This window comes from Ovis canadensis, chromosome 3 (genome assembly GCF_042477335.2).
Source record: "Ovis canadensis isolate MfBH-ARS-UI-01 breed Bighorn chromosome 3, ARS-UI_OviCan_v2, whole genome shotgun sequence".
NCBI classification, from domain to species: domain Eukaryota; kingdom Metazoa; phylum Chordata; class Mammalia; order Artiodactyla; family Bovidae; genus Ovis; species Ovis canadensis.
This window is the reverse complement of record NC_091247.1, coordinates 63,886,940-63,907,349: the sequence shown is the minus strand read 5'-3', so window position 1 is coordinate 63,907,349 and position 20,410 is coordinate 63,886,940. Positions and strand designations below refer to the sequence as shown.

At 44.9% G+C, this 20,410-nt stretch overlaps 1 long non-coding RNA gene and 1 pseudogene across 1 annotated transcript in view; both read right to left on the bottom strand.

Moving 5' to 3' along the window:
• Positions 1-20,410, bottom strand: part of LOC138436920 (uncharacterized) — a 426,009-nt gene that overhangs the window by 211,192 nt on the left and 194,407 nt on the right. The gene's annotated exons all lie outside the window — the stretch shown is intronic.
• Positions 10,151-11,083, bottom strand: LOC138931520 (bublin coiled-coil protein-like; annotated as a pseudogene).

Below are 20,410 nucleotides of genomic sequence, written 5' to 3'. Positions count from 1 at the left end.
TTGGCTACCTGATGAGAACTGACTCCTTAGAAAAGACCCAGATGCTGGGAAAGATTGAAGGCAGGAGCAAAAGGGGATGACCGAGGATGAGATGGTTGGATGGCATCACTGACTCAAGGGACAAGAGTTTGAGCAAGCTCCAGGAGTTGGTGATGGACAGGGAAGTCTGGCATGCTGCCATCCATGGGGTGGCATGACTGAGCGACTGATATACAGACAGAGACCCGAATGATAGAGACATATGGTCTCTGGAAGGATACCCTCCCACAATGGTTACTCAAGGGAGAACTGGGAATATATTCAATTGTTTAAATTTTTACAATTAAAATGTACTAATATATTATTTGTGGGGGTGTGTTTACTTTTTTTTCAAGAAAGAATAAAGATTCTGGAGGGAAGAAAGGGAATAGCACACTATTTATGTCTTCAGGTTGCTGACAAAGGAACCCAGCTATCCTTGGCTGCTTCTCGGTAGAAGAGGGTTAGCACTGCCACCACCCCTCAGACACAGTGTGAGCCACTGGATGGAGAGACGTGAACACATCAGAGCAAGCTGTCAACTCACAGAATCTACAATCATATCATTTAATTCCAAGTCAACGCTGTGAGGTAGGTATTAATGCCCTAATATTACAGATGAGAAAATCTGGGCTACATGATGTTAAGAAAATGTCCCTAGGTCACACGTACGTCCATCCTCAAATCTCATGCTCCTCTTTGGATGAATGCCAAACTGCCTCTGCAAAGGGAGTCTGTTTCTTAGAAATGAGCACAACCACCAGGATGCCCTTTTTTCAAAGAGATTTCCACTTCCCTCCAGCAGCCCAGATAAACTTTCCATTGCCTGCAGACCCTGGCCGAGGCTGGCAGTGGCTCCATCATAGGCGTGCCAAACACAAATAAAGTTTGAAGGACAAATGCAGCCAGAAAGCATCAGAGGTTTCTATCCAGCTTCCAGACTTATTATTTCTTATTATTTCTTGAGAGCGTCCACTGCTCTTTTAAAAACAAGGGGCCTATTCTGTGAGCCGCTCAATGGTCTATTTTAAACTCGTGGGCTGTGTTTGTTTACGTTCAATTCCAGGCCTTGCCCTTTGCAAGAAACCGTCACTGGCACCGTGCAGAAAGCCAGTGGAGACTGCCATATCACTGTTTACAGCTTTCTCACTTAAAGAAAAGGGGTGGAAATCGAATATTTGCAATTGTCCCAATTCTGAGAGGGCCCTAGAGAAGACAGATGGTGCCAAGCCGGCGAGTCTAAGAATTCCTGGGGCAGCAGTGAGTACTAGGTAGGTGCTGAAATGAAAGAGAGAAAGACACTGACGCCAAGGAAAAGAATAAATGTGTTCATTTATCCAACAAATACTGAGCACCAACTAAGTGCCAGGCACTGAACAAAACAAAGAAGTTGCCCTCTGGGAATATACATTCTAGTGAGAGGAAGCTGACAATAATCAATAACTGATAACATGTTATTTCTATTATACCAAGTATAATAAATTAACAGTAATAGTGGTGTTTACGTCTATACATCATCATGCCTGAGACACATTCTCTGATCACTCACACCGGCAGAGGTTGCCCTTTAAGTGCCCTGATATTTGTTTTTCAGTACCTTCTTCTCTGGGCTTCCCTGGTGGCTCAGCAGCAAGAATCTGCCTGCAGTGCAAATGATGTGGGTTCGATCCCTGGGCTGGGAAGATCCCTTGGAGGAGGGAATGGCAACCCACTCCAGTATTCTTGCTTGGGAAGATCCCATGGACAGAGGAGCCTGGCGGGCTACAGTCCACAAGGGTCACAAAGAGTCAGACACGACTTAGCAACCAAACAACTGCAACGATAATAATAACAGACAAATACACTGAAGAAATATTGGGTGTGTCACACAGAAACTCAAGACTTTCCTAAAGAGACGCCCAGGCCCTAATGTGACATTGGTCAATCATTTAGAAGTTCCAGCATCTGAACTCTGAACACTGTTGGTCAAATTTTATCACCTTCTCAGTCCTCCTCATCACCTTAGCCCAAATCTCTACTCACCAAGGCAGGGCTCCAGCATGACTGGCAGGAGGCCTCCAACCAGTCAGTGGCCTCCAGCCCCTTCTCACCTTTCCCCCACAACCGAGCTGCCATCTCTACATGGATACCAAGCAGACCCTCACTATTTTGCTCTAGGACCCCTCAGGTCAAGGAGAAAGCAGTTTGATACAAACGTGTTTACAAGTGAATGGGCTCTGATTTGCCTCCCTAAAGAATTAGCTTTCTAAATACAAGGCTGCCTCTCTTGCAAGGCCAATCTTCCCACAAAAGCCTGCTCCAGTGGAGGAATTTTATACTTTGTGAAACCTGAATCAGCAAGATATTTTTAGGTCATGAGGACTTCTAGGGACTCTCCTGGAATCATAAACCTCCATCTCTGCCCTCACATCTGCCCCTTGCAACCTCCACTTGCCAAATTTCAGAAGCATGTTCTTAAGGAACCAACAGACACCATTTAAAACAGAAGTGGGAGGGAAAGTAAAGGCAACAAGAAACAGACAGACAGACATCAGAGAACCTACAAACCAAGTAAGGCATTTGCACCACTCGGACAGAAGGGATCCATTGTATATCTGATCCTGTGGTCTGTGTAAAAGGCCCACGCTGCAGTGATGTTTTTGACAAGATCTGTGATTGATTTGCTGGTTCATTAATGAATGGACCTGGAACTGCACACTGCTTTGGCTCTAGAGAAAGCATATGATTACAGCATGTGTGGTGGCAAATGCTATAATTAAAGATGCAAAACAGGGCTTATTACACACCCATTTTAAGTGCTTGGAACTTTTTGAAACAGTCTCCTTTTCAGAAGCACCATCTGCAGGTGATAAGCCTCAGGAGACTTTCCTCCGCCCAGGACATATGAAAAAAATTGAAATGAGTAGGTTAGGGGTGGGGAGGGGAGCATCTAAATCTTTAGAGTAATATATATATATATACACAGAGCCTACCCTGTCCAGCAGAAAAGTACAAGAAAAATGGCCACATCTCTCAGAATGGGGACCCACAGAGCTGGATCTTGAGAGTTAGGATAAAATGCTGGTTTACATTCAGAAATTATATCACTTGAAAATTATATCATAGCTCTGAAAGATCGCATCACATCTCAACAGCAGATCATTATATGATAGAGTTTTTCCTCCAATACAGGGTTCACAGCAGTTCTTACTGAGCCAATAAAAAGTAAAGTAACTATAATCAAAATAAAGACAAAAAACACCATCATGAATGTACAGCCTACTCTACCGACCACGCAAATTGCCTGGATGTGCCTGAAATCTCCAAGTCAGAGCAGGTAGAAGAAATGGTCCTTATTTTTCAGGTGGAGAAAGGAAGGTAATGAGGCACAGAGAGGTCAGGTGAGCTGCCCAGGGAGAAGGAGCAGGTCAGCAACCAAGTCAGGACAAAAACTAGCACTCCCGATTCCTTATTCAGTGTTTGCTCTCCTCAGGCTGCACGTCTCAGAAATGTCAAACACATTATGCAAGAATATCAGGAGTCTGTGTTGAGGCAGAAAAGACTTGGTTTCCAGTTAATAAAATTATCATTGCATGCACGGCACAAAAATGCCCTCCCCAACTGAGTGCACACTTCAGAGTAGATAGGCCTGGAGGGCCAGGTGCCCACCAAGTGGCACAGTCCTTTGAACGCTGGTTAACATTGAAACTGTGAGATGCTTCTCCAATCACCCCACCACTTTCAGGACACTTGATTAGCTGAAGCTTAGAGGAACCACCATATCTGCAGAGGCCTGCTGCAGGGTGGAGGAAGAGGGGGTACTGATGCTGGAAGCACTTACCTTGACTACCTTTTACTTTTGTCCTTTTATTGATCCCAAAGATATAAATGGGTAGAAGGAGGTGTGAATAAGAAAAAGAATGTCAAATTTTATAGCTGCAAATCCATCCACAGACAGTAAGACTGAAAATTCCAACCAGGTCAGGTTGGGAACACCTCTTTATGAACATCCAGGCCTTTTGGTCCTCTGGAGGAAGGCATTCTACAGGGCCCTGGGATGTGGGTCACTCGTGTGCAAATTGCATACACTCGTTACTATTTTCTGTAACTGTGTAAGGAGACATCTGCAACACTGAGCTAGAAAAAGATAATTTCATGGAAACATAGAATCCCTCTGCCCAGGGAGAAGAAATCAGGTCATGGGTCACCACCTCTGGTTTGAACCAACCTGGAAAAGCACCTTTAAAGAACTCCAGAAAGAGATACATTAAAACCTCCTCAGTCACCTTTAGGAAAGTCCAACCATTTCATCGCCACTAGCTTCTTTCTTAAGGAGAACTTATACCCTCTAAGTTGTGGCCTAAGCCAGCTACCTCTGCCCTGTGATTTCCAAAAGCACATTTACTTTCTTTTGGCAAATTATAATATTTCCCTTCAGTACTAGTAGCAACCAAGAACCACTGAGTAATAAGAGGCCAACATACTGATTTACGTGAAAACAAATCACAGATAAGGATCTTTTACTACAATCTAGACTTGCAGTTTTACCTGAAGTTGATAAAAACAGTTTAAACTACAGGCTGGTTATTTCTATCTAAAAATGACCAGTTCAAATTTAAACTACAAGTTTAATAGTGGTTAGGCATTAGAGTGGTTGGGCAATAGAGTTTTGGGCATTTGATTTTGGCACAAATTGGTGTTTCTGGTGTATACCTGAAATAAAACTGAAGATCCTAAAATTAAAGGTTCAGTTAACATACTGCTAAGGCCACAAAAATATTCAGGTACCCCCACTGGTCTCATGTCCTTGTTGTAGAGTGAAAAATCCAGGCTTCTGATCCTAGCATAAGCACTAATTTGCTGGCAACCCTGGGAAAACCACTTAACCTCTCTGAACTTAGGCTGTTTTTCCATCTGCTTCCTCTAGGAAGCAGAATAGAAGATCTCAAAAGAGCCCAGGATGTGTATGATGCTGCCTAATAAGGCTATGATGAGGATGAATTGAGGTAAACCTTGTGAACTGCTTAGCTCAATGCCTGGCATACAGTAAGCACTCAATATAAATGTTCACTATAATTATCAGTTGTGGTATGCACAGCCTGGGCTCACCAACTTGAAACAGAATTTTCAGTCCTATTCCATTGTCTTGTTAGAATACCATCTTTGCATGCTAAGATCAAGCAACAGGTAAATTCACATCAGCTGCAGAAAACTCTGTCTATAGCCACAGGTGAGTCTGTGAAACTTTAGAATCATCAGGATGACATAAAGAAGACCACAAAGAGCCCCCTGAAGCCATTAATTCAAGAGGTTCCTTTGAGGAGGGGCAACATTACCCCCAAATCAGACCAGTCCTACATCCTAATTACATGCTTGCCAAGCCTCAGTGTATCAAAGACCTGTCTTGCCTGCTGCTACCTTGTGTGGCTTGTATCATTCACTTGGTCTCCTCAGTTTCCTTCTTCTGCACACACAAGAAGACTGCATGTCCCAGACTCCCCTGCAGCCTGAGCTGAGTGGCTGTGCTTGGTGATACTTTCATATCAAGTCATTAAAGCATCCATGAGATTCTCCATCTCTCTTTTTCTCTTTGGTTGCAACTTACATGCATGTATGTATTTATGTCTGCCCGGTTACGATGGAAATTGCATTTCTGAATGTGGTTTGTAGCTCCAAAAATGGAAAGCTTAGAGCAACCTCATGAGGTAGGTCTTATCTCCGTTTCACAGCTAAAAGCATCATTCAGAAGGGCTAAGTGATTTTTCAAAGTCACAAAGCTACTAAGTGGTGGCACTGGTGCTTGGGTGGAGGTCAGGGGGCCACCAAGCTCTTGTGCATGCTGGTCTTCACCACAGCTGGTGTAGCCAGCGGCCACTGGCCCACGGCCACATTGACCAGCTCTACCCAGGGTGCCTGGGCATGGAACTTCCACCCTTACCTGGCCCTTCACACATTTTTAGGAGTTATGTGTGAAAGTTTCAGTGGCTTCTATTTGCATATATTTTAAACAGATGTCCACAAACACACATATACAAATTTTTCAGCCTATCGTAAAATAGGTCAGCTTGTATTTGATTTCTCCCAAGTGGTATTGAAAATCACAGAAGAAAAACCCAGAGAGAAAGGCTGGCTGATGCCAGGTCAGTGGTGGCAAAGGGAGACCTGATATTTATAAATCATGAGCATCAGATGGAAAATAAAGAAAAAACAGAATCCATTCTTATAAGGCTGGATGAGGTAAAACAGAAAAATCTGAACTCTCACAAGACCTATCCATCCCACTCATTTTCATTGACTCCTTAAGTGCATCTATGGACAATTCAAAACCAAGATACTGTGTATCTTGAAGATCAGTTTTAAATATTCCTGGGAGCTTTACCCCCTTAAATATCAATCAACATGGTTATGGATTTGGATCCTAAGATGCTTATTAGGCCTTGATTCTTTGGAGAACATGAACATTTTGCCATTCAATCGAAAAGCTGGAGGCAGCAGTCATGGTCTGATTCTGTTTTTAGACAACATACAGGCATAGTACCGTGGTCACCCCACTGGGGAAGAGCAGGGGCCACAGCTACAAGTGTGCAGATAACCAAAGTGCTAAAGAAGACGAACACCATCAGCTTTTACTTGGAAGTGACAGAGCGTGCAGAATAGCCGAGCCCCGGGAAGGGAGGTCTGTGCTCAGCAGGTGGTATGGTATAGGCTCTCCAGCCTCCTGGCCAGCAGAGGAGCTTCCTGCCTCCAGGCAACCAGGCTGAATGCCCATGGGAGACAGGCACCAAAATGAACAGGATTCTAAGAGCACTTCTCACCCACTCTAACTGAGGTCTCTTCTATTCCATCAGAGACTCACCAGAATCACCACTACGCCAGACAGAACTTTCTGCTTCTGTGAGAGTCCCCTGAAGAGTCCCCTTAAGGTCATAAAAGGTTAACAAGACTGACTCTGTAACCCCCACACGCTGCCCAAACAGCTCCATCCTCAAACCCGTATTACAGGCACACACCGACTACTCATGACTCCCAGAGCCTTTCTGGCTGACGGAGAGTTCCTTGAGGTGGGATCTTTCACATTGAATATTTCCAGCTCAAATATTCCATCAGAAACGTTTGGGCCCCATCTGAGCTCACACATTCTGGCATGGCCTTGCCCACGCCCCTCCCTATCCACCCCCAAGAAATAGCCGTCTGATGTTCCCTCTCTTCTTCCCTGTCTCTTTGGGAAGGGAAGACGTTATGCACTAACCTAACGAGTGTATTTAAAAATTGCAGCTGACTGCCATAGTAAATTCTTGTCATGTTTTTTTATGATAGATAATATTTCAGAGACACAGTCCTGAATGGAACCAAAAAAAAAATCTTCTTAGGAAAACAATTTCTGTTCGGAAATTCAGCTGCCCACTTTCAGCTGTTACTTCTATAGAGAAAACACACTCTGAATTCTGCAGACAGGCGACAAAGCCAGCTAAGAACTGGTGCATAGAAGGACTTTGTGTGTAACTTATACCTAATGTGGGAAACTCCAGTCATGGTACTGCAACTTTAAATCTCATTAAGCCCTTTCTAGGTATCAAAGGTGGGCCAGTCGTGCCATTTCCTGAGTCCTGTCAAGTACAGGTTACAGGAAATTGACAAAAGAGCTTCCATTATCTAGCCAAACTTCACATGGCCCTATTATTAAGATGCTGCCTAGTTTGATCACTCTCTTAATCTATCAAAACTCCAAAAGGATAATCTTTTAAAAGCTTCCCCCCTTCTCACCCTTCCAACCCCCAACCCTTCCTTTGTTGCTTAAATCAAGGTAAGCTGATTTTGTGCAAAGTTTGGAGGAGAGACATGCTGGTAGCTGGTAGCTGACAAAAAACAAACAAGAGACTTTTCTACCTGGAAACTGTTCCCTTTGATTCAAGACTGAATGTCACCACTTTGTAAACAAAGAAGATGATTAAAAAATGCTGCCTTGCTTGCTTGCTTTTTTTATTTTTATTTTTAAATCCCAGAGTCTTCCCACAGTACCTGGCACTCTGAGAAACCCCTATTAGGCACACCAGAAGAAGATTCAAAGGAATTGCGTGCTCTTTGCTGGTTTTGTTTTGTAAGCCAGGGGCCACTGAAAGAAAATAGAGCCTCCCATCCAGGTGTCCCTGCTTGGCAAAATAATGGGTGCAGATTGATGTGATCTGGAGGTACCAGATATTAACATCCTCAGACCTCTGCCAGGCACATTGCCAGGCCAGCTCTGGAGAGGCCTTGAAGGGCAGAGCAGGATCCATTTGCACTCCTGGCCATCTCGCCACAAGGGCTTCTATTCCAGGACCCCACTGGAAGGCAGGTGCCCTCCCCGCTCATGCAGGATGAGCAGGGAGCTGAACGGGCATGCAAGATGGACCGCCTGCGTTATTGATTTAAAACGGCCAGCTGACAGTACACCATGCCTCCTCCTATTTGTTTCCACAAGGTACATCTTTCTCTAAACTGAATTGTCTTTGATTTAAAAGCCGGAGTGTCTCCCCCACCCCACCCCACCTCCAAAGAAACTGAATCCCATCTCGACACAGCTGCTCAAAGGCAGCCGGGTGGCTGTTACCTACTGAAGAGAGCTTTTGTGCTTCCAAGAAGAAGACAAGGCCTGCGCTGTGAACGTAATTTTTGATCATCCTGTTTAAATACACTGTGTGTCAATCAGAGAAGTTTGAAGAGCATTATAATTACAAAATATATCCCTGCTCTATAATCAGTATTGTTTGTTATAGTGGCCTGCATGGTGATAACGGTTTCAATATGCAATCCGCGGAACTTACAAATACCCATTTTACTTGCGCATTTAGGAAATAAACTAGAAAGAAGAGAACAAATCAAGGTGTACTACATTGGCCAACAGCACGTTTTGATGCTGGGTTATCCTCCCTGTGACAGCAACAGTAACGCTGACATTAATGAAACATCCCACTTTGGGGGACATTGGTGGCCTGAACCCTCTGGCATGGAACACTGGGGTCAGAACTCTGGGTTCATTAAATGATTAACTACTGCCCCAATTTTACTTCTACCTCGGGTGGGATGTTGCAGGACTCAGCCTGAGCCAGGCATGCCCCCACAGTCACCTGCAAGCTGTGTGTGTGTGTGTGTGTGTGTGTGTGTGTGTGTCCTCTAATACACTCTCAGCCTTTCCTTCACTTTGAAAATTGATTAGTAGATCTATCCATCCAACATCTCCCCACTCCAGGTGGGCTTCCTTCCCACCCACTGCCCACAGGACCCTCTGCTTTGACAGCAGGGTGTCTGCCAGCACTCCAGGGCCTAGAGTGCTGGACAAAACTTGTGACATTCCTGGGAGGCCCTCATGAGCCGTCACAGAGAGGCGAGCTCCAGGCAACAGAAAGGGTTTGCTTTCACTGGCTTCCTTACACCTACAGTGTCAAAGTGCATATTTTTTAGGCTGCCATCCCATGCTGCCCACCACCTGGACCTAGCCTTGCAATTCACCCTCCCTACAGAAATCCTCTTAGTCACATGGCGTGGGGACACCATACTGAGTACTTCTGACCAGAATTTCTGCACCCACCTTTGACAGTGCCCCTTTTCCAGCCCTCCTGTTCCACCCGTCTTGATCCTACCAGGTCTGCCCCATATCCACCCACCTCCCTGTGCAACAACACCAGATATGACTCTCAGTCTATGTATCCTTCAAAAGTCACTAAGGACAATGACTACAGCCATGAAATTAGAAGACACTTGCTCCTTGGAAGAAAAGCTATGACAAACCTAGACAGTGTAAAAAGTAGAGACATCACTTTGCCAACAAAGGTCTGTATAGTCAAAGCTATGGGTTTTTCCAGTAGTCATGTATGGATGTGAGAGTTGGACCATAAAGAAAGCTGAGTGCTCAAGAATTGAGGCTTTAGAACTATGGTGTTGGAGAAGACTCTTTTTTTTAGGTGTTGGAGACCCATTTAATGTGGACACTCATGGCCTGGGCAGAGTGGGGAGCATCCAGGAATTGGGCAGGCAGGCATGGTGGACGAGCCACTGGCCCACATCTGGCTCCAGGAAGGGATGCTGGGAGGTGGGGGCTGGCCCAGGCACACCAAGGGAAGTACCAGAAAGGTGGCATAGGCAGGCAGACCCCCCAGAAGATCTGTCAGCTAGCCCTTGAGAAGGTATCTAAGCCAGGTGGTGAGTGTTCAGGCCAAAGCCTGGCCCAGCAAGTCAGGGTTGGGGCCTGGCTGGGGGCTCCCGGAGCCTAGGGGCTGGCAGCGCTGGGGGTCTCTCCAAGCTGCTGCTGGAACCAAGGCATGTCTGCCAGCTGGATTCAAGCAGTTCCTGGAGGTGGTCATTCTTCTCCTCCAGGTGGTGCAGACAGAAGTTGATCTGGTCCAACACGGAGTTATTTTTTGGGGCTCCAAAATCACTGCAGATGGTGATTGCAGCCATAAAATTAAAAGACACTTACTCCTTGGAAGGAAAGTTATGAGCAACCTAGATAGCATATTCAAAACCAGAGATATTACTTTGCCGACTAAGGTCCGTCTAGTCAAGGCTATGGTTTTTCCAGTAGTCATGTATGGATGTGAGATTTGGACTGTGAAGAAAGCTGAGGGCAGAAGAATTGATGCTTTTGGACTGTGGTGTTGGAGAAGACTCTTGAGAGTCCCTTGGACTACAAAGAGATCCAACCAGTCCATTCTAAAGGAGACCAGTCCTGGGTGTTCTTTGGAGGGAATGATGCTAAAGCTGAAACTCCAGTACTTTGGCCACCTCATGTGAAGAGTTGACTCACTGGAAAAGACTCTGATGCTGGGAGGGATTGGGGGCAGGAGAAAGGGATGACAGAGGATGAGATGGCTGGATGGCATCACTGACTTGATGGACATGAATTTGAATGAACTCCGGGAGTTGGTGATGGACAGGAAGGCCTGGCGTGCTGCAATTCATGGGGTCACAGAGTCGGACACGACTGAGCAACTGAACTGAACTGTAACATCGAGTTGATGGCAGCGTATTCTGCTTCCCCAAAGCCGTCTTGCTCACCTCTAGCGCCCGCCTACACTGGCATACCCAGGTCCCCATTGGGACCCGACATTGCAGGTTCAGGTGCCACAAGGGCCGCGAGACAATGGAACGCGGCAATGGTCTCGGGGACAGCTGGCGCAGGTCGGAAGGTGGAGGTGGTGAATGGAACTCTGGGCCAGAAGGTGGAGAAGACTCCTGAGAGTCTCTTGGACAGCAAGGAGATCAAACCAGTCCATTGTAAAGGAAATCAACCCTGAATATTCATTGGAAGGACTGGTGCTGAAGCTGAAGCTCCAATACTTTGGCCACCTGATTTGAAGAGTATATTCACTGGAAAAGACCCTGATGCTGGGAAAGACTGAAGGCAGAAAGAGAAGGGGGACATAGAGGATGAGATGGTTGGATGGCATCACCGACTCAGTGGACATGAGTCTGAGCAAACCCCAGGAGATAGTGAAGATCAGGGAAACCTGGCGAGCTGCAGTCCATGGGGTCATAAAGAGTCGGACAAGACTTAGTGACTGAACAGCAACAATACACACCCTTCAGCAGAGTTACAGGATTTTAGAGGAGAGTGCAGCCTGACACATCATCTTAGCTGCAGCACCCTTGGTTCTTCAGGTGAGGCATCTGAGTGCAGACTGAGGATTCACCGTCCTCAGATCAGAGATCCTGCCTGCAGGCCCTGCAGCCTCATAAGCTTCTAGAGGGCAAGCTCCGAGTCTGCTGCTTCTCCCCATTCTCTCCAGAGCCTCCATGGTGGCCCTCCCCAAAAAAGGAGCATGATAGAGCTGGTGAGTGAAAGTCCTGCTGCCGTACTGATTTACATTCGCTGACTATTTTGAGGCTATAAGCTCTCTTTTTAGTATTTCCACAGTGTATAACTTTCTCCAAAGTAAATTACCTATTATTTAAAGGCCAGGTGGTCCTCGTCTCACATTTTTCCCTCTTCCTCTATTTCCCCACTCTTTAAACTGAATTCTTCGAGGTAATAGACATCTTCCTTAATTGTGACAGTTTTTCTTCACAACTGTCACACCACAGGCTTTCAGTCCAAGGCCCCAAATTCTGGATCCTGTTCCAGGGAAGGACAGATAAAATCGAAGGCCAGGAGAAAGTCTGCAGAGGGAAGGCAGCAGGAACCCTGCCACTCTCTGAGTCCTGGTCCTTATATATCAGACTGTACCACACGCCATGCCCTGCAGAGGCCATGGCAGCTCTCATTTTCTTTCAAGTCTAATATTATCAGATTTTGTCTGCTTCACTCTCAGAGTTTTTAATCAAAAATCTTTTTTTCTTTTAAACAAGGCCAGAAGTGGCCGCTGTCACTTATTAGTAAAGTCACGTGAGACTGCACAAGCAGGTATACAGTGTGTGTTGAGTTCAGGGGTAACATCAGCTTGGGGTATATAGGGATATCTTCATAAAGGAAATGGGATTTGAAATGGGCCTGAAAAGACAAATTGGATTTGGACAGTGTTTCAAGTGGGGAAGGAGACAGTCACAGGAATAAAATCTAACACACCAAGAGGTAGTTAACCAGGACTGAGGATGAACAATGCACCTTCAGATGCCCACCAGTGATACAGTCAAGAAGGGTTTCCTACCATCACTCGGGTGAGTTGGGAAATGGGGACTGAGCAGGAAGAGAAGGATGGAAGGTGGGGTAACCTCTGGGAGGCAAAAGCAACCAAATGTTATTCCAGAGGCCCCGACCCTAAGGCAGAGGACCATCATAAAGCTGCTAAAGAGTGTTGGGATGGGCCCTAGGGACATTTCCCTGCCTGAGTCCCCCTCCCTGCCAGCACCTGCCACAGAAGGGATCATGAAATATTAATTCTATCTGATCTGGGGCCACCCAGGCAGAATCATGTCACATGATACTTTAATGACCACAATTCAGGCAACACAGTCTGGCTGTGAAGGAAGAATTCCTGTCCCAGCCCAAAGGTGCTCATGTAACAGGAGGGAACAGGAAGTAGGACTCAGAAATCTAGCATGAGACCCCCTGAATGCTCCAGGGTTCCCTGAGAGCCTGCTCTGCCTTTGCAGGGTAGACAGGCATCTACTACCTCTCAGCCATTCCTCATCACCACTAACATGAGCTGTTCTTCTGTGTATGGTGTCACTCCAGAACTAATAAAATGTGAAAGTCTAATTGTATTAGCAATTTCCCATCATATTCTATTAATATGTATCATATTGGTATCCATTTTCACTAATGTGACATGAAAGGCAGTAATGTGATTACTTTTTTAGTGAAAACAAATGTTAATGTAATTAAACATTGACCACATAGGCTGGGAGGTACAGCAACCAGTAGGTATTTGAGACTTTCTTCTTCTAGAAAAAAAGGAGGAGGTTGAGGAAGAGGGAGGCATCAATCAGAATTAGGATAACAAATATTTTAAGTGTGCCATGAAAATTCATGGTCAAACCTGCCAATAATAGAGCTCTTCTCTAGGACAGTGCCTGGCACACTTTATGTTAACAGGGAGACTATAGCATATAGAAATAAGACATAATTGTTGACATCAGAGTCTGGCTTCATACTCTGGATTTTTCTAGCTGAGAACTTTGGGCAAATTAATTTCTTTAAGCCTCAGTCTCAGTATTTGAATATGGAGATAATAATAGCACCAAGCTTAGAGGTTCTTGTTAGAATTAAATGAGATTTATGCTTGTAAAACACTTAGCCCTGTGGCTGGCACATAGTAAATGCTCACAAAATATTACAAAGTATTGCTGTGGTGCACAAAGGAGCAGACTTAATTTTTTGTCCAATGATCCTAGTTCCTGTTCAAGCATGTAGCCCCTTGGAATATGCCTTCACTGTCCTGGAATAATCTACTTTCTTAGAATGAGTGAGCTTTTAGACTCAAATTTCCAAACAGATCAAGTTGGGGGGTGGGGCGCAGGGGAAGCGTTTTGTTATTGCTTTCACCCAGGTCCTTTGTCCCTTCTTCTTGCTAATTCAGAAGTGAAAACCCAAAGCCCTTTTCTATGACCACCAGAAAATAAAGGAAATATTTAGTAGCAGATTCAGCTTTTTCCAGGGATGAAGAGGGTAAGAACTGATCACCTGTGACACCAGTTAGGTGATCAGTGTCCAAGCAAGACGTGGCAGGTGAGCCTTTCAGGGTCTCTTCCCCACCAGGGCTCCTTGAGGAGGAAAGCCAGGGACAAGGGAGAGGTCCCGCAGGCTCTTGGTGCTTGTCTCCCAGTGGGACTAGCGCAAGACAATGTTGATTCTGGCTTCCAAAGACTCCCAGAGCAATTTCTGTCCAGAGTGGCACTATGTCATTTCCAAGTTCCCTTCTGACTGCAAGAGCCTCTGGCTCCACCACACTCACCCAAATGAATCAACCTACTCAGTCATCGAGCTCAACTTCTAACAAGCCCTCAAAACGTTTCCACCTTCTAGCATCCCTAAAGAAGAATTTGCCCTAGGGTACTTGGAAAATGTACCTATGAAGTAAGACTGGACTTGTCCAAGGTACCTAGTGTCCTTCAGTTCCACTACATGATCAAACTTTCACTTTTACATCAGGGACAAAGATCCATGTATCAAAGCTATGGTTTTTCCAGTAGTCATGTATGAATGTGAAAGCTAGACCGTAAAGAAGGCTGAGTGCCAAAGAATTGATGCTTTGAACTGTGGTTCTGGAGAAGACTCTTGAGAGTCCCTTGGACAGCAAGGAGATCAAACCAGTCAATCTTAAAGGAAATCAACCCTGAATATTTATTGGCAATACTGATGCTGAAGCTCCAATACTTCAGCCACCTGATACAAAGAGCTGACTCATTAGAAAAGACCCTAATGCTGGGAAAGATTGAAGGCAGGAGGAGAAGGAGATGACAGAAGATAGATGGTTGGATGTCATCACTGACTCAACAGACATGAGTCTGAGCAAACTCTGGGAGATGGTGAAGGAGAGAGAAGCCTGGCGTGCTACAGTCCATGGTGTCAAAGAGTTGGACCCAACTGAGTGACTGAACAATATACTTGGAGCCTTATATAATTTTGCATTATATTTGACTGTTCTTTTCATAAATGAGGTTTATTTTTTAAGCATAATGCTCAGCACTGTATTTAATACTCACATCAACCCTCTGAGACAGGCACAATAACCCCACTTTACAGATAAGGCAGCTGAGATTCAGAGAATGGCCAGTAGGGGCAGAACCAAGAGTTAAATCCAATATTTCTCCCCAGAGGACCACCCGTCTTTGTAAGGAAAATGCCTTTTATTGCCAGGGTTACTAGAAGCTCACTGAAGGCAGGGCTTGCCTTTGACCATATCCAGTGAAATTGGGAGCTCTGGGTTTCATTCCTGTCTCTGCCTCTCACCAATGTCATGAACGTGAACTGTCACATGACTGCTCCAAGCAGGGTAGTCATGTGATATGTTGTCCAGATCATGACACTTCTGAGACTGAAAGGGAGGACTAATTAGACAGGACACTGGCACAACAGACCCATCAGGGCTATCCTAAGGATATGGCAACGTGTGTTCCCTTAGAGTCTCACACATTCATTTGCAAAACACTGCAAAGTAGGGAAGTGGGATGAAACATCAAGGTTACCTGCAGGACGGAAAACTTGGATTCCTTGAGTATAGTAAGGTGGCAGGGGGTGGTGAGGAGGAATACATTCATTTTGACAGGTAATCAGAAACACAAAATGGTGAATATTGAATACTGAGTGAGGGGTGCACAGGAGGCAGGTGATATGACAGGAGGGCATTTGCTTTAATTCTGAAAAACACTACAAAGCACATGAAAGAAAAACCGTCTCTAATCTTACTGACTATAGCCTTCTTGGTACCAAAATACTTGGTACTTTTCTTCCTTGATTTGGACCTATGTTTAGACAACATAACTACATATAAACATACATCCTTTAAAAAATCTTAAAAGAGCCAGGTATAGTTAGCAGCTCTGGTTTTTCATTGCTGCTCCAAGGATGTGTCCCTTTCTCTCATACACCCATGTGTAAATGTGCTTAGTTGTTCAGACATGTCTGCGTCTGCATCCCCATGGACTGCAGCCCTCCAGGTTCCTCTGTCCATGGAATTTTCCAGGGAAGAATACTGGATTGGGTTGCCATTTCCTACTCCAGGGGATCTTCCTGAGCCAGGAAGCGAACCCAAGTCGCCTGTGTCTCGTGCATTGGCACGCGGATTCTTTACCACTGTTTCACCTGGGAAGCTCAGTGATTCACCTTTAATAAAGTTGCTCCAGCTTAACTCTACATGGGTGTAACTACCATAAGAAAATAAAAGAAAAAATATATATATATATCTTTTTTTAATCAAAAAGTGAGTGACACTGTCAGCCTGCACTGTTCTTACTCTCACATCTGCATATAAAGACATCTCATAAGATAACGAGGGTTTCCCAGGTGGCACAGTGGTAAACAATGCAGGAGACACAGGAGACCCGGGTTCCATCTCTGGGTCGGGAAGATCTCCTGGAGCAGACAATGGCAAACTACTCCATTACTCTTGCCTGGAGAATCCCGTGGACAGAGGAGCCTGGCGGGCTACAGCTCATGGGGTCGTAAAGAGCAGGCCACGACAGCACAGTGCACAGCACAATAAGGTAACTTCCCATCACACGGATGAAGCTGTATATCTCACCGTTTTCCCTCTCAGCGGACATTCAAGTCGCAATCAGCTACTTCATGACCAACTGTAAAGAATGCCACTATACATTTATCATTATACAGACACAATACTCCTGCTATATCACGCTTTTAGGTACTTAATATGATCACTTTAAATTCTAAGAAATTCAGTCCAACCACTCCCCAGAGAGGCTGTACCAAGACACCCATTCCCACCCACACTGAATGAGTCTGCCCATTTCCCAGCATGCTTGCCAGCATCAGATTGTCTCCATTTTTTTCAAATCTCCCAGGTTAAAAAAAGTATATGTTACAGATTAATTAACATTTCTTTAATAACTGGTAAGGCTTTCTTCTCAAATGTGTATCATCATTTTTTTCTATAAAAAAACAAAGTATGTTTTCCCCTATTTTTTCTATCTGTTATCCTTTACTTTTTGCTTCATAAAACCTCTTTGTATACTAAGAATATTAATCCTTTATATGTGATACAAATATCTTTTCCCAAAAGTTGGTCATTTGTCTTGTGAGTTGGTTTATATCATCTTTTGTCAAGTACCAAACTTTGTGCTTTTGAGTGTTATGTTTCCATTCTTCTTTCTCCAAGGCCTCTGGGGTTCCCATCTTCCTTTGAAATGTATCGTAACCCCAAAATTTATCAGAATATTATCCACAGAAGTTCTGAGGATGGAAGTCCCCTGGAATCAATCAGAAACAGGGCTGGGTAGGAGCCAGGTCTCATCTGCCCGGCGGGATTCCTGGCAAGGCCAGGGGAACACGTGCATCAAGACTGCTCCACTTCACTCCCCAAAAGGCCCAAAGGGCAGAGAAGAGTGAATCCAGGGCTCTGGGGGCCTAGCTCAGTTCTTAGAAATCCCAGGCTTTAAGGATTCATTAGAATTTTGTTTTCTACTTCATAATTTACTGAGATGTATTTTGCTATAAAAGTAATATTTTGATTACTAGCCAATGAAATCATTTAACTTCCCCTCCTTGAAATCATACCCCAGATTTATTGGGCAATACTGGGTACCTCCACAGTATCTAAACCCCAGTTCTTGGGACTCCCCTTGGTAGTTCAGTGGTTAAGAATCCACCTTCCAATGCAGGGGACTTGGGTTCAATTCCTGGTCAGGAAACTAAGATCCCACATGCCACAGGGCAGCTAGAGAAGCCTGCACACTGCACTAAAAGGTCCCAAGTCTGGCAACTAAGACCCAAGACAGTAAAATAAGTAAATAAATATAAAAATTTTTAAATTTAAAAATAAGCCCCAGTTTGAGACATTTTGAACACTGTTTTTAAAATGAGATCAAAGCAGAGAGGAGAGACAGTGTCCAGTTGACCAGTTCTACAAGTTAGGGAAATTTAGGCTACTTTCAGGACTGGCCATCATGGGAATGTGACCCAAGTGTCAAACCGGAGAGGCAAGGTCTAGGCTTCCTCTTTATTGAATCTATTGATGCCCCCTTTCCCTCTCCACTCTTGCCCTTCTCCCACAGTGGTGTCCAGCTCCTTTCCTTGCTTCCACTCACCCCGCCTTTCCTCACCATCCCCAAACTCCCTGAGTTCCCCCACAATTTTCCAGCATATTCTCTGATGGGTCTGTTCTATTCCTGCCTATTTTGGAGCCATAGATCAGAGACATGCAACCAGCCATCCAAAAGGCTTCAGAAAATAAAGACCTCCTTTACCAAAGGAGTAAGCATGGAGCGTGGCATCTTTCACTGGGACCAGTGCTGAAAAAGAATTCTGAGTGCAGACACTACATTCAGGGGCAACCTAGTAACCCTCAGCCTCTGATGTATAAAATGAGGCAAAAACAAATATAATACTTTGAGGGCTCTACAGAGAATCAAATGGGTTAATACAGTAAATGTGCTTAAAACAGTACCTGTCACAAAGCAAGCACTCAATAAATGCTAGCTGCTGTCCACGTTATTATACCATATGTAAGTGCTCAGGGTTGTCACTAAATGAATCATCTTCCTGCTACTGCTTTTACTCATAAGAATAAGCCACCCTCAATTCCAAAGGAGGGATGGAGGCTGCAGTGTTGGGAGAGGAGGGTGGGAGCATGGTGTCAGCCAAGAAGATCTGTTAGGATAAGTAACTTGCCTGCCTGTCCCGTATCACTTGCATTCTAGGCTGTTTCAGAAAAGATCAGCGGGATAACTGTGCCTTGGTTTGCGTCACTTCCAGCAAAAAATAAAAAATAAAAATTCAGATGAGAAACAGCAGCCTCTGGAGGCCTGGTTTTTCAGATGGATTTACTTGGCATACATTCATACGTTCCCTAAGTTTCACATTCCTTCTCTTGGGTTGATCCGGAAGTGGGGCTCCCAAGCTTTTCACTCTCCTCTCAGTTCTGAAGCAGCATTGCAACTTGCCGCTGCCGTACCATTTTCATTCCAGCTGCCCGTGGGGTCCTGTTCCAAGCCTGGCCCTACCTCTTGCTAAATGACAAAAGATCAAAGCTTTCGTAAAACCACAATGAAAGGGAAGGAGAGATCAGGTTATCTGGGCCACTCACTATACGCATACACAGGCATGTGTACACTCGCTCCTGTACGCTCTCACACACACCCGCTGCCAGATTAGAAACTGCAAAGCCAAACAAGCCATAAACTCTTATGAGGGACGAGGGGGGAAACTCATGCCAGAGAGATAACAACAATACTGTCAAATTTCAGACATGAGCAGGTTTTTGTGTGTGTGGGCTCCAAACCAGGGGCTGGGGAGGGAAAAGCTGACAGCCCCTTAGAACTAAAGCGGCTCAACTGGGTGCCACTATAATAAATCAAAACCAGTTATGTAAAGTGTAAAATTATCATTTGGAAATCACTCTCTCTGAATAATTCAATCATTGACTTTCACATCAAATAGCCATTTCAACCACCCACACACACAATTCAGTCTCATACTGGTCTTAAACTCTCTTTAATTATCAGCATTAACCTATCACATTACTATTTCATTCCTATTTCATCCTGGGGGAGGGGTCAGTGATTATGATAAATCACAATGAACGAGAAAGACTTTCAGCTGTCCTTCCACACGGTTCCAGAGTTCCCTTGATCTCACAATGACAGGTCTGCCTTTGTCCCAGGGAGGGACAAGGACAGATAAGCATCCTCCTTCTTGACAAATGCATTACCGATGCCAGTCAGGACAAAGAGGCCAAAGAACCCAGCACCGCGGCTGCGCGTGGCCGTCTCCCAAGTCTACATCCCAGGCTGAGCAAAGATACCCACTTGCCCCTCTGGCTAGTGGGTGGAACATGTGAATCTACGTAAACAAGTTTCACCAACAGCCTAGTTTTCATATACTTCACTGAGCAGCCAATACCCTAAAATATAACAATTCTTTACACACACACACACACACACACACACATATGTCTGAAGTTAATCACCCCTAAAGAATAGTTTACTCAACCTCAGATGGTGAGTGTCCATTATATTATTTGAGGGGACTGTGACCCTTGCCTTAGTGATCCACAAGAAATTGCACAGGAATGGACGTGTGGTGAAATATCTCACTTAGGGAGTGGGGGTTTCCTCCATTGCTGGTTGGGAGTCCAGCTTCCTAGATCTGCACATCTAGGGGTGTCCTCTACCTCCACTTAACACTCTCTCCCCCTCACCTTTCAGATCTTCCGGTTTCCATATATATACAACAGTGAAGGGGTCACCGTAAGGAAGAGGCAACAAGAAAATAAAGATGTCTGTATATGGGTGTCCACTGTGGCATGCTATGAGAGAGAAA